Raw genomic sequence first — 19752 nt, 5'->3', positions numbered from 1 at the left:
CCTCCTCCTCCTCTTCCTCCTCCTCCTTCTCTTCTTCTTTTCCTCCTCTTCCTCCTCCTCCTCTTCCTCTTCCTCTTCCTCCTCCTCCTCCTCTTCCTCCTTCTTTCTCATCTCCCTTTTCCTCCACCTCTTTCTCCTCCTCCTCTGCTTCCTAACATGAGGGATGAAGTTTTGAGTCCAAGGCTACTAAAGACTTCCAGAATGAAGTCTGAAGGGAACACAATGGTGAGGAAGGGATTTTTTAAAATATGCTGTGTATTATTTAAAAAGTTAAAAACCACAGAAAACTTTTTGCATGTTAACATGCTCATAAGGTGTCATGGCCACCCTTACCCTCAGCTTCCTCAGAAGGATTGCCAGAGGTCCCCGAAGTAACTACCTCCCAATGCTGAGATTCTAGGACATCCTGGTCCCAAAGTAGAAGGATGGCTCCCAGAGGCTGGTAGACATAGAAACGCACTGGCTAGAGGTAACAATGCCACAGCTGGATGGGAGGAATGAGGTCTCCTGCCCTATAGCACTGCAGGTGACAAAGGCCAACAATAATTTATTCACATTCCAAAGCAGTTATGGGACAGGACTGAACTCATTCTTCCTAGGTGTGGGGTTCAAGCTAATAAAGTCCCCCCTCCCAGTCATACTTTAATTGTTTTTTTTTGTTTTGGTGTGTGTGTGTGTGTGTGTGTGTGTGTGTGTGTGTGTGTGTGCTTGTGGGTCATGGGGCTTGAACTCGGCCTGGGCATTGTCCCTGAGCTCTTCAGCTCAAGGCTACCACCCTACCCTTGAGCCAAGCCCCACTTCCCATTTTTTCTAGAGGTTAATTGGAGATAAGATTCTCAGGTCCTTCTGTTCTGTGCCTGGGCTGGCTTTGAACCTTGATCCTCAAATCTCGGCCTCCTGACTAACTGGGATTACAGGCATGAGCCACCGAGCCCAGCTTTATTTTATTACTATTATTTTTAATGCTGGTCTCAGGGTTTCAACTTAAGGCCTCATGCTCTCATTTTCTCTCCCACTTCTGGCACTCTACCACTTGAGCCATGTCTCTGTTCTGGCACTTTTTTCTGGTTAATTGAAGATGAACTCCTTCAGATTTTTTCTGTCTGGGCTGGCAGTGAACCATAGTCTCCTAGGTCTCAGCCTCCTGAATAGCTAGGATTGCAGGCATGAGCTATCAGCACACAGCAGTGTCTTGCTTTATTTTAAAACAGCATACATTAATATTAAATGGGGAGTTTCAATGTGGCAAGTCCACAGATGTGCACAATGTACTTTGAACAAACTCACTCCTTTTATTATATTCTTTAATTCCCATTTCCTCATCCCCCACCCCAACAGTATTTGTAGGCTTCATCGTGCTATATTAGAGATGATATTGAATGTTTTCAACAAAAAGAAATGACAAATGTTGGAGATGATGAGTATGCTAATTACTGTGATATGCAAGGATCAAAATAATTGTACCCCATAAATATGTAAAATTATTATGCCTCAAAAAGGAAATTAATAAGAAAAGGAAGTTTATAATTATAAACATAGAGCTTATAAAATTATAAACTATAATACAGATGCAATATCTTAGGTTCTCTATTCAGTAACTCTGATTTTGCTATTCCAAGAGTTATTGTGTGTGTGTGTGTGTGTGTATGTACTAGGGTTTTGAAATCAGAGCCTTGTACTTACTAGGCAGGAACTCTACCCTTGAGCCATACCTCCAGCTTTTTTTTTAACACTAATTTTTTTTGTGATAGTGCCCCACTTCCTGCCAGGTGAATGGCTGGTGTACAATTAACTATGTCCACTTCTTTAGAAACTAGCTTGTTCAGCTTCTTCAATCTAGAAGAAATCTTTCCAAATTATCCGACCAAGGTAATCCTGAACTTCTATCCTTCTGTTCTGAGCCTTTCATACCACTTCACCAATGGCATGAGTGATTGGGGCCAAGCTAAGTGTCCAGTTGTTTTCCAGTGAATAGCAGGATTTGCCTGAGGACAGCAGCAGAGGTAGGCTGTCTGGAGCAAATGATCATTGTTCTGCTGCTACACTGGCCTCTGTACTTCCTTTCCAGTGCCTAGAAAACCAATGTCAGGGCCTCTGCCTGGCTCTTCTCCAGTTGGTTTTCTGCTGTGGGAGTTGTTGGCAGAAAGCTTTTGATAAAACAGCCTCATAGAAGGCACAGCCAGGCTGCAGTGATGACAGGACTGTGTAGCTCTTGAAAGTTTGCTACCAGGCCTGGGCTCATATCCATGGAGTCACATACAGAACGAACACGCTTTTCTCATCTAGGGGCATCCATGCAGTTGGCCTGGCCCTGCAGAAGCTGGTGCTATATAAGAAGATGAAAAAGTGACCTGAGAAATTAAGAAAGGCCCAGCTCATTGAAGTTCATCGCAGCTTACCTCCACGATCCCCAGGCTGCGTCCAGGAGCACATTCCATTACTAAAGTCTGAACAGGGGCTCAAGTTCCTCTCAGCTGACATTTCCTGATGTGCATTACATATGGAGCAGACCATGGGCAAATCTGGGAAATGAATCAGGTCTATAAATGGGGCATATAGGACTTGGGGTGTAGTCCAGTGGTAGTGTACTCACATTGGGTTGCAAGACCCAGAGTAGAGTCTCCAATAGCACAGAAAGGAAAGAGGGGTGGGAGAGGGAAAAGGAAGAAAGGAGGGAGAGAAGAAGGGAAGGAAGAAAGGAGGGAAGACAGAAGGAAAGAAGGAAGGAAGGACTAGGAAGGATTGTATAATTATCTGGCACGTTTCAAAATGCCCAAGAACCCTCATTAGAGAAAGAGAGAGAGGGAGCATTAGAGTCTGCAATGATATACCACCTCCACCAGCACACCTACCATTGGCAGATGTAAAAGAAATCCTCAGGTAGATTCACAGATAATGGACAATTTGGGGTATTTTTCCCTCCCTCAGTGTGAAAAGAGTTTCGTTACTGTTTTTGTTTTGTCCTGGTACTCATACTTGGGCTTGAATTCAGTGTCTTGTGCCCTTACTTAGCATTTTTACTCGCATTTTATTCTAACCACTTGAGCTACAGCTCCACTTCATGCTTTTTGCTGGTTAAATGATTTGACTGTCTAGCTGGCTTCAAATCTGGATCCCAGTCTTGAATAGCTATGGGCCTGTTTCAACTTATCTGATTAATATAGCTCTTTAAAATGATCTGAATAATTGTATAAGAACTCTGTGTGTGTGTGTGTGTGTGTGTGTGTGTGTGTGTGTGTGTGTGTGCACGCACAAGTCATGGGCTTGAACTCTGGGCTTAAATGCTGTCCCTGTGCTTCTTTTGCACTGTACCACTTGAGCTACAGCTCCACTTCCAGGTGTTTTGGGGGTTTTCTTTGTGATTAATTAGGGAATCCCATAGATGTTTCTGATATGGCTGGCTTGGAGCTCCAGTCATCAGATCTCAGCCTCCTGAGTAGCTAGGATTACAGGCAAGAACCACCATCAGTGCCTGGTTAAGAAAGAACTTTTAAGATAACTTTAAATCTTGCCACCCCAAGATAATCTCAGTAGTCACCAACTGACAATATTTTGCACCTAAATATATTTCATACAAATATGTATATATAAACGGGATTATTCCATGTATGCTAATTTTCTTATGGGAGTTTAGATTTTTATTGTTATCTTTAAGTAGTTGTACAAAGGAGTTGCCATTTAACAAAGCTGTTTATGAATTCAATGTGTCTTGCTGTCATCCTTTTCGACATTCTCACCCACCCTTCCCTACTTATACCTTCCTCAGTCTTTTTAGTTTTGTAGGATATACATTGGACTCTTGACTGCATTCCCCCTTCTTTTCTTTACTCATTTTCTCCTTGCCCTTGCCCTTACCTTACCCCTTTCAAGTACTTGCTTCCTAGTGTTTTATTTTGCTGACCTTTGGTTGTGGTCTTCTTATGCAGTGTTTTACTGTCTTCCTTCCTGTTTCCCTTCTTCTTACCTCTTTATGCACAGCAAGCCCCTCTCCTCAGGTAATGTCTGAAAAACAGGCAGGGGAAAAATATGAAAAAGTGTTTTCTAGAATTCTCTCTAAGTCTTTTGCTTACAAATCAAATAACTTTTATTGTTAGTACCCATTGATTTGTTGTTAGTTTTCCTTTTGTTTATATTTTAACTACGAGTTTGGTTGACAATTCACCACAAATATCATTGCATACATGATCATTGAATAAATCCTTATGTCTCTTGTTTTTATCAGGATAGTTTTTAAGAACAGGGGTTCAGAATGAGATACTATGTAGATTATTCATTTGTTTATTTATTTATTGTCAGTTCTGGAGCTTGAACTCAGGGCCTGTGTACTGTCCGTGGACTTTCTCAAGGATAGAGCTCTACTACTTGAGCCACTGCACCACTTTCGGCTTTTCTATGTATGTGGTACTAAGGAATTGAACTTGGGTCTTTGTGCATGCCAGGCAAGCACTCTACCACTAGGCCTAACTCCAGGCCCCATGTTATTTGTTTTGATAGTACCAGGGCTTCCCTTAGGGTCTTGCTCTTATTTGGTTGGCTTGCTCACTGGTGCTTTACCACTTGAACCATGACTCCAGTCCAGTACTCTCTGGTTAATCGGGGAATGGAATCTATTGAACTTTGCTGCTGGATCTGGCTTTGAACTTTGATCCTCTAAATCTCAGCTTACTGAGTAACTGGGATTGCAGACCCAGTTACTGGCCTTGTTTGGATTTTCCACTTTAAAAGACAAAGCAAAGTTGACTTCCAAAAACATTACTGTCATATTTCTACTTACAAGGAAAGTTAGTGGTTGGGGTGAGCTTTCACCCTAACGTTTCAAAGTTAGTAGCTATTTTCATTCTTTTCAACCTTTTGCTATTCTGGTAGAGTTAGTAATACTTCATAAAATTTCAATGTTGCATTCCTCTAACATTGATTTCCTCTATTTATTGGTCACCACTTTGTATTTCTGTAAATTGCCTATTGAAAGCTCTTGTCTCCTTTCTCTCTAGCAGGTTTTCCCTTTCTAATTGGAAATCATTTTGGGCTTAGCCACTTGTTGTCACTGGGGGCATTAATCTCCATCACCTGGCTTAGTGCTATCTGCCAGGTTTCTTCACTGAAAAGTTACTATTTTCCCCCCAAAATGAATAGTTGAGTTTAGTTGAGCTTGGGTTTTGTTGAGCCACAGAGCCCAGCTCCTAAGCTAAATCTAGACACCGCAGCTGACGCATGAGGAACCCTTGCCAGCTGAAGACAAAGGCCAGCCATGGCCAGGCAATGATCTTGTGAAGTCTGCTGGCTTCTCTGCTCACTGTTACAGGAATAATACTTGCTGACACTTTCTGAATGTTTGCTTGCATGCTATGGGAAGCCTTGTATCCCACAAGAACCTTTGGATCTTGTGTTTTGCTGAGGATTCTGAGCAAATCTGTCTGTCTTTAGTACTCTTTTCTATCAACAATTAGTATTGTTTTCCTCAAAGTGTAACCAGGAGTTCTAAGCTAGAGGCCAAGCATTCCAACATATCAGAGCCAGCCACTCACCAAATAAAGAGACAAGTAGAACTGGGAGCTAGTGGCTCACACCTGTAATCCTGGTTATTTAGTAGGCTGATATGTGAGGACTAAAGTTCAAACCCAGCCCAAGCAGGAAAGCCCATGAGACTCTTATCTGTAATTAACCACCCCAAAAGCCAGAAGTGGAAGCATGGCTCAAATGGTTGACTAGCCTTGAGCAATAAAGCTAAGGAACAGCATCCAGGCTCTGAAGGCCAGCTTCCATTGTGGACTCACAAAGTTTGAAAGAAAGTTACAAAATTCAAAGCATATTCTATAAAATTTTTTAAAAATCCAGGAAAGAGGTGGGTTGGGCAGGATAGAGGAAAACAATGAAAGAAGGTAACATTGATCAAGACTCATTGTATTCATATACTACTTTGTTAAATGGCAATTCCTTTATACAATTACTTAAAGATAACAATAAGATAAAAACCCACAGGTGGTAGTAAGGAGTAAAGAAAGATTTTTAACTGGGTGTACACCTATAGGAAAGAGGCCAGGAAAGCACAGCAAGCCCAGGTTCTGGGTACAGACATATGCTTTAGGTTTAACTAGAAGAACAGAGGCAGTCATTTCTAAACATTTCTGATCATAGATGTGACCCAGTTACTCCCCATTTCAGCTGGTCAGGAACACCTGGTTATGCTGGAAAGCCACATTATTGTGTTGTGTGAGAGGCGCACACTTCCCATTTCTGCCACAGGTTCCTACCAATTTGTTTTCTCCTTGGATTTCAAGATGATCACAGAGAAAAATACCCCAGGGTGAAACTGAACCGAAGTGGGGGCAGGGATACGAGGCTTTCATCCAGCTCTGTGGAATTTGTGGGCCCATGGGTGCAGTCTGTGCTTGTCATCAACAGCAGTTTCCAAGTACCTGTTATAAATCTCCCCTTTTTGTTTGGTCATTCCTCAATCTTGAGAGGAAATTTGAGTGTTGGCCAATCCAGCTTTGTAGATTTACTAACTGGGGATAAAGCAGTATGTGCAAAGGAGACACAGTATAATAGCTGAAGTATATAAGGAAAAGAACCCTTTGTGGTCAGGCACAGTGGCTCATGCCTGAAATCCCAACTATTTGGGAAGCGGAGATCAGAAGTAATCAACAGTTTGAGGCCAGCCTGGGCCAATAAAAAATTGTTTTAAAGTAAATCCCCATCTCAACAAGCAAACTGAGCACTAATGTTTACATCCATATTCCCAGCAGCACTGGAAGCTTATGTAAGAGGATCATGGGCCGAAGCTGGACCCTAGAATAAAGCATGAGAGGTAGAAATGTAGAAATCAACTAAAGCAAAAAGGGCTGGGGATATGGGTAAAGTGTTAGAACACTTGCCTAGGAAGTACAAGGTCCTGATTTCAAATGCACCATGGAACAAACAGACAAATAAAAAACACTATTGAAGCTTAACACTAGAACCATGATAAAGCAGGTGACATAAAGGAATAAACTTTAGAAGACAAGGCAGGTGCTGTGGCTCATCTTGTAATCCTAGCTACTGAGGAGGCTGAGATCTGTGGACTGAGCTTTGATGCCATCCTCTGCAGAAAAGTCTACAAGACTCTTATCTTCAACTAACCAAAAAGTCAGAAGTAGAGTTGTGGCTCAAGTGGTAGAGCCCTATCCTTGAGCACAAAAGCTCAGGGATAGCACTCAGGTCCTGAGTTCAAGCCCCAGGGTTAGCACCAGTGAAACACCACCAAAACCAAAACAAACAAAAAAAAACCCCAAATCCTCTAGAAGACAGCTGATTCTAAAGATTAAGTAGGAATCCTCTTTTAAATATTTCTATGGGTGTGGCCAACTAACTGGTTGGTTATGTTTATAGCCAACAGAAATAGAATTTTGTCTCTAATTAAGTAGAAGGCCAAAGGAAGGAGTCTGCCTCTGTCAGAGGTGCCTAGACTGGCTTTGTTGTAAGGAGTGATTTTTAGGGTAGGCTTATCTGAATGGACATTATTCTTAACTTTAATTGTTTTCCAGGTGATATCCTAGCATCTGAAAGCATTGCAGAAATGGCTTTGTTGCAACCTCTACAGAATGCCAGTAGCTAAGTTACAAAGCATCATTAGGGAAAAACAAAAAAAGGCTAATAAGAGTAAACATTTAAAAAAGAAATGAATTCATCTAACAAAATATTCTTGCTAAAGATATTTTCCATGATTCTGATTATTAATGCTTTGGGAATGGATAAAAACTGAAATAACAAAAGACTTAGAACAGCCATAGAATTTTGCAAAACAATTTAGCAATTGACAAAACAGTTCTAGTTATTTCCATCGCACACAGCAATTTAGGATAATAATTATGACTGGTAGCATTATGTCAGGACCATCAAACTCGCCCTGTTATCCATGCAGGAAAATGCATTTAAAAGTTTAGTACAAAGAATGAATCCCAAAGCAGTATGCCAGTGGTTTATGCCTAGCTTTTCACAAGGCTGAGATCTGAAGATCACAGTTCAAAGACAACCCTGGCCGGGAAGTCCATAAGATTCTAATCTCCAATTAAACATCACAAGAGCCAGAAATGGAGCTGTAACTCAAATAGGCAAGTTCTAGCCTTGCACATGCACATCTAGCTCAGGAATAGTGCCCACCTAGTCCCTGAGTTCAAGCCCCAAGACTCTACACACAGAGAACAATGAACACATTTGTCAACTTGGTGAAATATTCTCCTAAGCTTTACATTTTAGGAAGCTTACATATTTGGAAAACCCAAATATATTGATCATACAGAGAGGCCAGCAATAATCACTATCATAACTACACGAAAGTCCTTTGCTAATTTAAGTTCTACTATGAATGCCAGGTTCAGACTTCCTGGCTTACTAGGATCATAAATGATCAGCATTAGGAAAGACAAAAACAAAAACAAAGCTTCAGACCTCCTTTAAATTTATGAGCAATGCCATTAACTCTAACTAGAATGATTCCTCATATACAAGTGCAATTCCTATACACAACAACACAATCCTCATTATTCTAGAAGAATAGGCATAGGCCAGGTTTTGATAGCAAGACAGCTTACATAGTAGAGTTTCCCTTTATTAAATGTGTGTGGGGTGGGGGCAGCGATGGGGGGGAGCTGAACTTAGGGCCTAGACACTGTTCCTTAGCTTTTGTGGTCAAGGCTGGGGCTCTACTTGAGTTATAGGTGTACTTGTCATTGTTGTTTTTTTATTGTTGTTTGTTTTATTCTGTTTGATGTCTCATTGGAAATAAGTCTCATGGACTTTACTGCACAGGCTGGCTTCAAACTTCAATCCTCAGATCTCAGCTTCCTAAATAGCTGGGATTACATCTCCAGTACCTGCCCAGTGGTAGTTTTTTTTTTTATTCTATTTGATTTGCCCCTTTTTTTTATGGCTAGAGATGTCGAGCATTTCTTCAAGGGTCTATTGGCCATTTTTATTTCCTCTTCAGAGAAGTCTCTAAGTCTTTAGCACAGCTTTTAATGGGCTTCTTTGAGGGTTTGTTTTGGGAAGATTTAATTTCTTGAGCTGTAGGTATATTTCAGATATAACACCCTTGTTTCTTGTATGGCAAGTGAAGATCTTTTTGTCTTTTAATCCCATTTGACTATATTATTTACAGACAGAAGTGTCAAAGCCCGGGAGTGTGGCCAGACATAGTTCTACCACGATGTTTGATTAGATTGATACTCCATATTTCCATTTGGCTATGTAAATACTCTTTACTGTTGAATAAAGCAATGAGTTAGATTATTCTCAATTTCTTCGATAGCTCTTGGTTTTTCAAAGAGTTTATCATTTCTTTGTTTTACCTTTGCATACTTTTCTAAGCATGATATTATCTTTATTCCACATGCTCCAACATTCTTACTTCTACTAATTAATTCTATTTTCCTCATATGCTTAATCTCATTACTTCTATTTTTCCTAGCAATTCTTTCTTATTCTATGATTAGTCCTTTCTCATAATAGTAAATTCTTTTGTTATGAGACATTGTAATTCCTTAAACTACCTATTTATTTCTCTTTATTCTGGCTAGTTTATGTCTCCTGCATCAGAATCTTTCCTCATGTGTCATATTGTTGGTAAGCTACTTATTTTAGAAATGAAATATTGTAAAGGTGATGGGAAAGGTACCTGGAAACCAACACAGCACATGCAAATGTTCAACACTGGCTCTTCTTTTCAGGCCAGAGCTTCATGTCTTCTCATCAGAACCTTCAAACTCCAAGCTTCTGAGCATTCTACTTCATATCACAATTATCTACAGCAAACCTTTAATTTAATCATGTGTTCCTCTCTGCTAAGTTAATACCTGCTCTTTATCTGCTTTTTCACTCGAAAAATTTATTTAAATGTCTCATATTCTGTTGGTCTCTCTTTTTCTTTATCTTTGAGCTCATTTTTTAAAAATATATTTTTATTAATAGAAGGGTTACATTATATTCTTCATATAGAAGGTGCATTACTTCACAAACATTGCTACCCCTTCTCGTGTTTTTGTCCCCATTTCCCTCCCCCTAACCCCTCCACTTATCTTGTTTTCCCCCTTCCCTATCCTATTTCAAATAAACAAATAAACATATATACAATATATCAGATAACAAGGTAAGATACTGTAACAATATGAGATAACCAAGGGACAACAAGAGACAAGAAATTACATAGTATGTTAAGAACAACAATCACACATTATATGGCTCTTGTTTCTATATCCTGGAAGTCCTTTCATTTAGCCTCATCCTATATAGCCTTAGGTATCTAGGTTTTGCCCTATTGTAAACCTCTGCTAGGAGAGTCCAAGGTTTATACTAATTATGACAAATGAGAGAAGCCATTGAGCCTATGATCCTTTGAGTCTGGCTTATTTCACTTAATATGATTTTTTCTGTCTTTCCATTTCCTTACAAATGGGGCCATGTCATTCTTCCTGATGGCAGCATAGATCAGTTTTATTTTCTTTTTATTATCATTTAGGTAAAGTTTTATTAGGACAAAGAAATTAATCAGTTAGCTGGGCACCGATGGCTCATGCCTGTAATCCTAGCTACTCAGGAGGTTGAGATCTGAGGATTACAGTTCGAAGCCAGCCCAGGCACTAAAGTCCCTGAGACTCCAACTGACTACCAGAAAACCAGAAGTGGTTCTGTGGCTCAAAGTGGTAGGGTGCTAGCCTTGAACTGAGGAGCTCAGGGACAGCATGCAGGCCCAGAGTTCAAGCCCCACCACCAACCAAAAAGTAAGAAAGAAGGAAGGAAAAAAAGCAAGCAAGCAAGCGAGGAATTAACTTATGGTGTATCATTTAAAAAGCAAACCATGTTTTTCTTCCTTCTCTATTCTTTTCTACCTTCTCTCTTTCTAGGCTGTACTAGGGTCTAAAATCAGAGCTTCACACTTGCTAGACAGAGACGCATGTAGGCATTCTATCACTTGAGCTATGCCTCCTGCCCTTATCCCTCTGGCTATCACACTTTCTGTACATATCATCCTGTAATGCGATCATCCTAGTTATGCTTCTCATCATGGCTAGGATAATAAAGTAAGCTAACATGTTTAGTTTTTTTTTTCTGCTGAAATGGGGGTCTTTTTTGCATGGGCTGCTCTAGAGCCTCAACCTTCCTGCTCTCAGCCTCTCACATATTGGGGTTGACAAACATGTGCAGTAATTGGTTGAGATGAGGTCTGGTGAACTTTTTTGCCCAGGTTGGTCTTGAACTGTGTACCTTCAGAGCTCAGCTTCCACAGTAGCTATTATTATAGGCCTAAGTCACTTCACCCAGCCATGTTGTTTCTTAAAACAATGGTCCAAAGAAAGCAACCAGGTGCTTGATTTCTTTCTTCCACTACACTCTTTGCCATCCCCACAAATACGGCCACTTAGTTTTCAGAGAAAACTTTGGTTTCTCAAAACCGTAGGGTAGAGTAATCATTCTTTAGAAACCCTGCCCTGAGGGCATTAAAACTACAAAATATGGACATGAAGACATTAGGAACCAGTTTTGTACAGGGGGTAAAATCTGTTCTTTACATAGAAGAGGTGAACCTTTGAATACAAGTTACCATTTGGTTTTCTCTACTAGATTAAAAGGCAATGTCTTGGTGAATTTCCACATGTGTAGAATCAATACTGATTTATTTTTTTTTACCAGTCCTGGGCTAGGGCTCAGGGCCTGAGCACTGTCTTTGGGTTTTTTTCAAGGCTAGAGCTCTACCACTTGAGCCACAGCACCACTTCTGGCTTTTATCTATGTATGTGCTACCGAGGAATCAAACCCCAGTTTTCATGCATGCTAGCCAAGCACTCTACCACTAAGCAAAACTCCAAGCCCAACACTAATTTATTCTTACTGTTATTTGGTCTCTAGAATCAAGACCAGAACCTTTACCTTAGCTATCCATAGATAAGCTCAGAGTACGCATTGGAATTACTTGGAACACTTTCAAACATACTAATCCTGGGTCTCAAAACAGATCAATAAAATGCACATCTTTGGGCATAAAACCCAGGCATTTGTGTTTTTAAAAAAGTCTGAGTAGTTCTAATTGTAGCTTAGGTTGGGGGACCTTGATCCTCACTGCCACTTATTCATTTGGTTAATACTTACTGAGTACTTGCTGTAAATCAAGCATTTCTCTAAGTGCTGGGGACAGAGCAGTGAATTTCAACAGATTCCGGCCCTCAGGGAATTGGCCTTCTCAGCTTCATCCACAGGTACTCAAGTTCATTGCAGATTTTAGGGAATTTAGCTCTTCTTCTTGTCCTAACTCATAATCACTACAGTTCACCACAACCCAACCGTGAGCGAGTGCCAGTCACAAAGCACATCCTTCAGTGTTTCCTTATGTGTAATTCCTACTTCACAAGGTAGCCCCAGAAGTGAAGGGAGATTATGCTTGCTAATGGACCAGTAGCTGGAGGAAGTTCTGGAGCAGACACAGGGACAGTGTTGCGGAAGGGGTAGTTCCCATTACAGGAAAGAGGAAAGAAATCTGGACTTGAAGAACCATTTCAATGGGAAGTTAATGAAACAAATTTGAAATAAAATCTCTGTTCAGAAAAGGAAAAAGTCTTCAAGAGGAAAAGAAGAATATTTTGGGCAATGCACAACGGGAAATGAAAAGCAGATAAAACAAAAAACAGGGGCAATTTCTAACTGCGTCCGAGTTTGGAAATTTCACACCTTAAAAGAAGTGGCTTTATAGCCTGTGAAGGCCCAGCTGAACAGAAGGTGAGAGGCACAGGGAATACATCTGAGGGACAGCAGCTGGTACAAACCTTTGATGAGGCTGGGGATGAGGAGGGGCGGGAGGGGTGTCAAAACCCTGTGGACAACTACAAAGACATTTAAATCATCTTCCTTGAAGCTCAAAGCAACATTGGCTTTTGGAGAGACTGGTGTCCTGTGTCCCCACACTCTGTGCCCTGAGGGCTTCTCTGGAAGTTTAATAACCACTTACTTCAAAGTCTGGGCACAAATTGTCCCTGGACTCTGCACTGCTTTCCCCTTCACCTAGCAAATGGGGAGCAAAGATCTAGAGGACAATATTAATTCCATGCACAGACACTGTGCTGTGGTCTGTGATGACTAAATATGTCCCCTCTGTTATGGCTCCTCATGGCTTGGGGCTCCAGAGGCTGGGGCCAGCCCGCCCCTCCTTTCAGTGGCCCTCTGCTCTGGGATCTCTGGAGGTCCCATTGTAACCATTAGATGAATCCAAGTCAGAAAAGCACATACTTAATTCTGAACTTCCGGGCCAGTTCTCCAAATGAGTTACCGAAAAGTTTAGGACAGCTAAACAGCCCCTGTCCTTCTTTCTGGTCATATAAGAGTTTGGGAAAGATGCAGAAATGAGTAAAAGTGATAGGGAAGTTTTATTAGAAGAGAAATATGGCAAAAAGAGAGAGGATACACATGGCAGTGAGGGTTAGGGAGAGAGAGAGTACACATGGCATAAATATTCCACAGGGAAGTTAAAGGAAGAAGCAGTTAAGTAGCTGCAGCATGGTGGCCATCTTTCTTGTAATAGAGCATGACCTTGGTTAAATAGTGAGAATCGAATGGCTTTCGGATTGGTGGGTCTGCTTTCTGTTTCTTGTAAGGTTGTGATGCCAAAGATTTACTGTATAATCCTTATTTTCTTATTGTTTTATTCTTTTTACTTCCTCCATCTTTTTTTTTTTTTGTCAATCATGAGTCTTGAACTCAGGGCCTGAGTACTGTCTTTGGACTTTCTCAAGGCGAGAGCACTATCACTTGAGCCACAGCACCACTTCCGGCTTTTTCTGTGTATGAGGTACTGAGAAATCGAACCTGGGGCCTCATGTTTGCTAGGCAAGCACTCTACCACTAGGCCAAACTCCCAGCCCCTTTCTCAGTCTTTTGTGGTCCTCTGCCCCCATCTTATTGCCAAGCAGATTTTGGTTTATCAGCTTATCCTTCCATATACAATCTGTATAGGCCACAGTTTCCTGATTGGCTGCTTTTCTATAATCATGCAAGATGCTATTCCTCCAGACCAAACTAGGTCCAGGAAATCCAATTTAAGATTTTCTCTAAGCTGATTTTGCAGGATTCTTGCTAAAGCTGGACTCCACAGGGAAAACACCCAAGTCCAGTTGAGGCCTTGCTGAGAAGGCTCCAAGGAACATCTTCAGGTTACAGAAGTCAGTCCATTTCAGGAAAAAAAAAAAAAAAAGAGAGACATTCTTTTTTCTCTGACTAATCTGTCCTTTTCTTGTACCATTGCCTTCACTAAGGACCAGCTGAACCATCTTTGAGGTTTGGTAGAGATGAAAGCAGTCAAACATTTAATTTTAAAAACTTACAGGTAAAGAAAAAGTGATGGGGAGGCTGGGAGTTTGGCCTAGTGGTAGAGTGCTTGCCTAGCATGCACGAAGACCCGGGTTCGATTCCTTGGTACCCCACATACATAGCAAAAAGCTGGAAGTGGTGTTGAGGCTCAAGTGGTAGAGTGCTAGCCTTGAGAAATTCCAAGGACAGTGCTCAGGCTCTGAGCTCAAGCCCAGGACTGGCAAAAAACCAAACAAACAAAAAAAGAAAAAGTGATGGTTGCAAGAAATGATAGCCCAGCTTTAAAAGTATATTTTATTGTCTGGATAATGTATAGAGAGGTTACAGTTATATTCATCAGGCAGTGGAAATTTGTCAGGTAGTGCCTTGACAGTGCCTCCTCAGGCACTGACTTGATACCACTTCTCATGATTTTGTCCCCCTTTCCCTCCCCCATCCCTTCCCAGTCATCTTGTTTTCCCCCTTCCCTTCTCTATTTCAAGTAATCAGATAAATGTATAACAATATACCAGGCAACAAAGTCAGATACAGTAACCACATGAGATTAACCATAAGAGGAAACAAAGAGAAGAGAAATAACTTCACATAGTACACTAAGAACAACAATCACCAAGATACAACTCTTGTTTCCATATCCTAGAGTTCATTGTGTTTAGTCGCATCCTGTATGACCATATGTACACAGCTTTTGAGCCATTGTGATCTTCTGCTAGGAGAATCTTGGATATGTACTAATTATTACAAGCCATGGTGCCTATTTTCCTTTGGGCCTGACCTACTTCATTTAATATGAGTTTTTTTCCAAGTCTTTCCATTTCCTTATGAATGGGGCAATGTCATGCTTTCCCATGATAACCCAGCTTTTGAGGTTAGAGGGCAGCTGGTCAAGAAGATTTCTAGACATTGGTCTAGAGACATTTTCAGTTGGTGGATTGGGGACAGTAGCACAGTGTGATAGGTTTCCTGGCTTGTGGCATGCCTGAATTTGGTGATGACACAGTCAACTGGGGTTGTGGTCCTAGACATTTCCTGGCACAGAAGATGAAATACATGGATATAGCTTTGACAAAATATGCTCAGTGGCAGGATCCAGTCCCAGCTCAGGAAGATAATCAGCTCAAAGGCAAGGAACAAGATTACAGTCTGATAACCCACAGATGTTCTAGACCTTTCCACTGAAACAGAAATCCCCTCTGTGCTAATAATCAAAGATTCTTCTTTTTTTGCAAAATAATTATTCATTTCATGATGATTTACGTAAGAGCAACAATAATATATTGATCATGTAGGCTTCTGAAATTTTTCTTATTTTCTTTTGTATTATAAAGGTGATGAGTACATTTCTTCTTTTAATTGTATTTGAGTACATTTCTTTTGAATAATGTTACCTCCTCTCTTTTCTCTTGCTTTCCCCAATCCCTTCTCTCCCAAGTTATAAGTTTTAGTTCCAAAATAATGTCTAGTGAGTATCACCGTTGCATTGGTTCACCTTTGTCCCACCATTTCTGTGTCTTCTCCTTCTCTTCCCCAAATCAGATAAACTTATCTGACAAAGGGTACAGAAATCCAAAGCAGTGTCAATAAACCAAACGGGAAGAAAAAGAAGAAAAACAAAAGGGAAATACCTGTAAAAAGTACACTGACAGAAATAATTGTAAAAAAAAAAAGTACACTGACAGAACTATAAAATATACAGTGACACAAACCTCTGGTTTTCTTTTATTGGAGTTCATTTTGACAACCATCATTTTATATGATCCTATGTACATAGCTATTGAGCCATTGTGAGCCTCTGTTAGGAATAGTCTAGTTATTACAAATGAGGGAGACCTTGCAGCCTATGATTCTTTGGGTCTGGCTTACTTTATTTATTATAATTTTTTGAAAAAAAAAGTTTTTGACCAGTCTAGGGGCTTAAACTCAGGGCCTGTGTACTGTCCTTGAGCTTTCTCAAAGCTAGCAATTGAACAACAGCACCAATTCCATGTTGTTTTGGCTTCATGCATGCTAGGCAAGCATACTACCACTAGGCCACACTCCAGGCCCCATGAAAATTTTCCTTACTGGGAATCCCATTTTAGGTTTTCAGCCTACCTAGGACTTTAAGAGATTGGAAGCAATTTTCTCTTGAGATCCTCCCCAGGGAGAGACAGAAAGGAAAAGATTAGGGAGATAGGGAAATTCACATTGTGGAAGTGGCACCCCTTCCTCTTTCTGGAGACAACTCAGGGTGCCTGTACCCTCTCCTCTTTCCAATGACCCTAGGAAAGTAGAGGAGGCTGGCTGGAGAAAAGGGTCTTTGATCTTTCTGAAGAGCATACATACCAAGACAATGGTTCTGATAAAAGCAAACTCCCTGATATCTCTGAGCACACCTGAGCAGGGGACAGGTTTTCCTCCTCTTTGGGTGAGGGGGACAGGGACCCAATCATATGTCAGAACAGCTGAGACTCACCCAAAAGAGCTACTAAAGAGAGACCCCACAAGCCTACATTGGGCTTTCTATTTCCAGGCCTCCTAACTCTCTTATACCAAGAAAGCTGTACTATTCTCTTTCTTCTCCTTCTCTTTTTCCTCCTCCTTTTTCTCCTCTTCCTCACCTGGAAGCTGGTAACAAGACCTCATATGGGATAAGGTAGCCTTCTTTTTATTTTTTTAATTAAAAGAGTTTTTGCATCATATTTCAAATGTCAAGTTTCACAAGTATTCAGGAATGAAATCTCTATATGCAATCACTGGCACCTAAATTTAAGAACCAAATTCAAATTAATCTGAGGGTTTGTATGTTATAGATACATATCAATCGATATATCAATATGTCTATAGAACATATATATATATATATATACCATCATAGATTTATATGTCTATATAGTTATATTTATATCTCTAAGTTCATGTCAATGACCTTGAGTACCTGAGTATTGAGACATTGCTCTTGTACTGTTTGGATCTAATATCCATGTATCAAGAAGACCATGTATCGTTTGTTCCTTTGATCTTGGTTTATCTCACTTTACATGATTCGCTCTAATTTCATCCACTTCCCAGTGAATGCCATTATTTTATCTTGTCTGTTGGCTATGTAGAATTCCATTGCATCTATGTACTTTTCGTATCTATTCATCTGTAGTGGGGCATCTGGGTTGTTTCCATAGCTTGGCTATTGTGAATAGTGCAGTGATGAACATGGCTGTGCAGGTGTCCTTATCATATCCTGGGTTATGATGCTCAGGGTAGATGCCCAGGAGTGGCATGACTGGGTTGTAGGGAAGGTCTATTTTTAGTTTTTTCAGGAACCTCCAAACTGCCTTCCAGAGTGGTTATACTAGTTTGCATTCCCACTAGCAGTGCGGTAAGGTTCCTCTTTCTCTACATCCCTGCCAGCATTTGTCCTTGTCTGAGTTCAGAATTTCGGCCATTCTGATTGGGATAAGGTGGTATCTTTGGGTTATTTTTATTTGCATTTCTTTTATGACTATGGATGATGAGCATTTTTTCATATATTTCTTTTTTTTTCCAGTCCTGGGCTTGAGCTCAGGGCCTGAGCACTGTCCTTGGACTTTCTCAAGGCTAGAGCTCTACCACTTGAGCCTCAGCCCCATTTCCGGCTTTTTTCTATGTATGTGGTACCAAGGAATCGAACCCGGGTCTTCACGCATGCTAGGCAAGCACTTTACCACTAGGCCAAACTCCCGGCCCCTTTTTCATATATTTCTTTGCCATTTTTACCTCTTCCTCTGATAAGTCTCTCTTTAGTTCGCTTGCCCATTTAGTGATTGGTTTGTTGAGTTGGGGGGGATTAGTTTCTTGAGTTCCCTGTAGATATTGTATATTAAGCATTTGGTATATTATTGGTAAATATTTTTTCCCAGTTGGTTGGCTGTTTTCTACTTTAGTAGCTATGTCTTTGTGCAGAAATTTTCTATTGTTAGGTAATCCCATTTGTCCAGTCTCTCTCCAATCTGTTGTGACCCTGGGACTCTGTTCAAGAAGCTTTTGCCTGTGCCTATGAGTTCCAGTGTCTCTTCTACTCTGTCGTGTAGCAGTTTCAGAGTTTCAGGTCTGATATTTGGTCTTTGATCAATTTTGAGTTAATGTTCATGCATGGCAACAGGCTGGGATCAATTTTTAGTTTGCTGCATGTGGCTGCCCAGTTTTTCCAGCACCAATAATTGAAGAGGCTGTGTTTATTCTACTGTATATCTCTGGCTCATAAGGTAGCCTTCTTAATAGAGACCCCAGTTTAGTGACTTATACTAACATTCTAGTAGCTTAGAGACTTTTCCTAAGTTTCCTCCAGTGCCTTATTTTCAAATAAACTTGACCCTTACTCCCCTTTGTCCTACCTCATAATTCTTTATTTGGTGGAGAGAAAGAACTCAAGACCTCTAGGCAGTATCATCCCAAATACCCCACAAATGGTTTTCTTTACTTATCTCTGGTGTTGGTAATCCTATAAATGAGTCAGGCCAATTGTTCCAAGAGAGCTTTGTAAGCTCCACAAAGTCCATCTCAGAACCTTAAATCTGCATGGTCAGATTAGCTGCTACATATCTTTCTCAAATATGACATTTCAGTGAGTGTCTCCATGGTATTTTAGGACATGGAAAATGTTTCTGTTAAAGCTATGAAAATAAGCCAGGTGCCGGTGGCTCATGCCTGTAATCCTAGCTACTCAGGAGGCTGAGATCTGAGGTCTGTAGTTCAAAGCTAGCTCAGGCAAGAAAGTCCTTGAGACTCTTATCTCCAGTAAACCACCAGAAAACTGGAAGTGGTGCTGTGGCTCAAGTGGTAGAAGTACTGGGCTTGAGCTGAAATGCTTAGGGACAGCGCCCAGGCCCACAGTTCAAGCCCCATGACCGACATAAATAAATAAATAAATAAATAAATAAATAAATAAATAAATAAATAAATAAATAAAATAAAGCTATGAAACTAATAATACTGCCATGAAAATAAAAGTATTCAAGATAAGTTTACAAGTTGTGGAGGATAGGCAGGGAGAAAAAGACATAAATGTTGCACTTTGGTTCACGAAAGTATAAACTATTGATTGTGAATTATAGGTAGCTTAAGAGCACTTGGAAATGGTTCTTTAAATCCAGCAGCGATATCTCAAACAGATGTGCTAGTTTACCCCATCACATCTGCTGTGTGTTATTGTAGTTGTATAAGTCTGCCACAAGCTCTTAAGCAACGAAATGTGTTTCCTCAGATTTTTTTTTTCTTGAAACCAGACATCCAATGTCAAGGTACTTTGTGAAGGCTGTTCAAGTAGCAGTCACACACACAAGACATCATCTTGTCTCCTATTGATCTCTGACAAGTTGACTGTGGCCTTGACTCAAGTGGCAAGAGTTACAGAGTTTAGGTTTGGGGGCTATAAATAGGGAGGGCGTTTTAATTACATTTCCTTTTAAA

This window comes from Megascapheus bottae, chromosome 1, assembly GCF_031878675.1.
Source record: "Megascapheus bottae isolate mThoBot1 chromosome 1, mThoBot2.hap1, whole genome shotgun sequence".
Taxonomy (NCBI): domain Eukaryota; kingdom Metazoa; phylum Chordata; class Mammalia; order Rodentia; family Geomyidae; genus Megascapheus; species Megascapheus bottae.
This window is presented reverse-complemented; position numbering follows the sequence as displayed.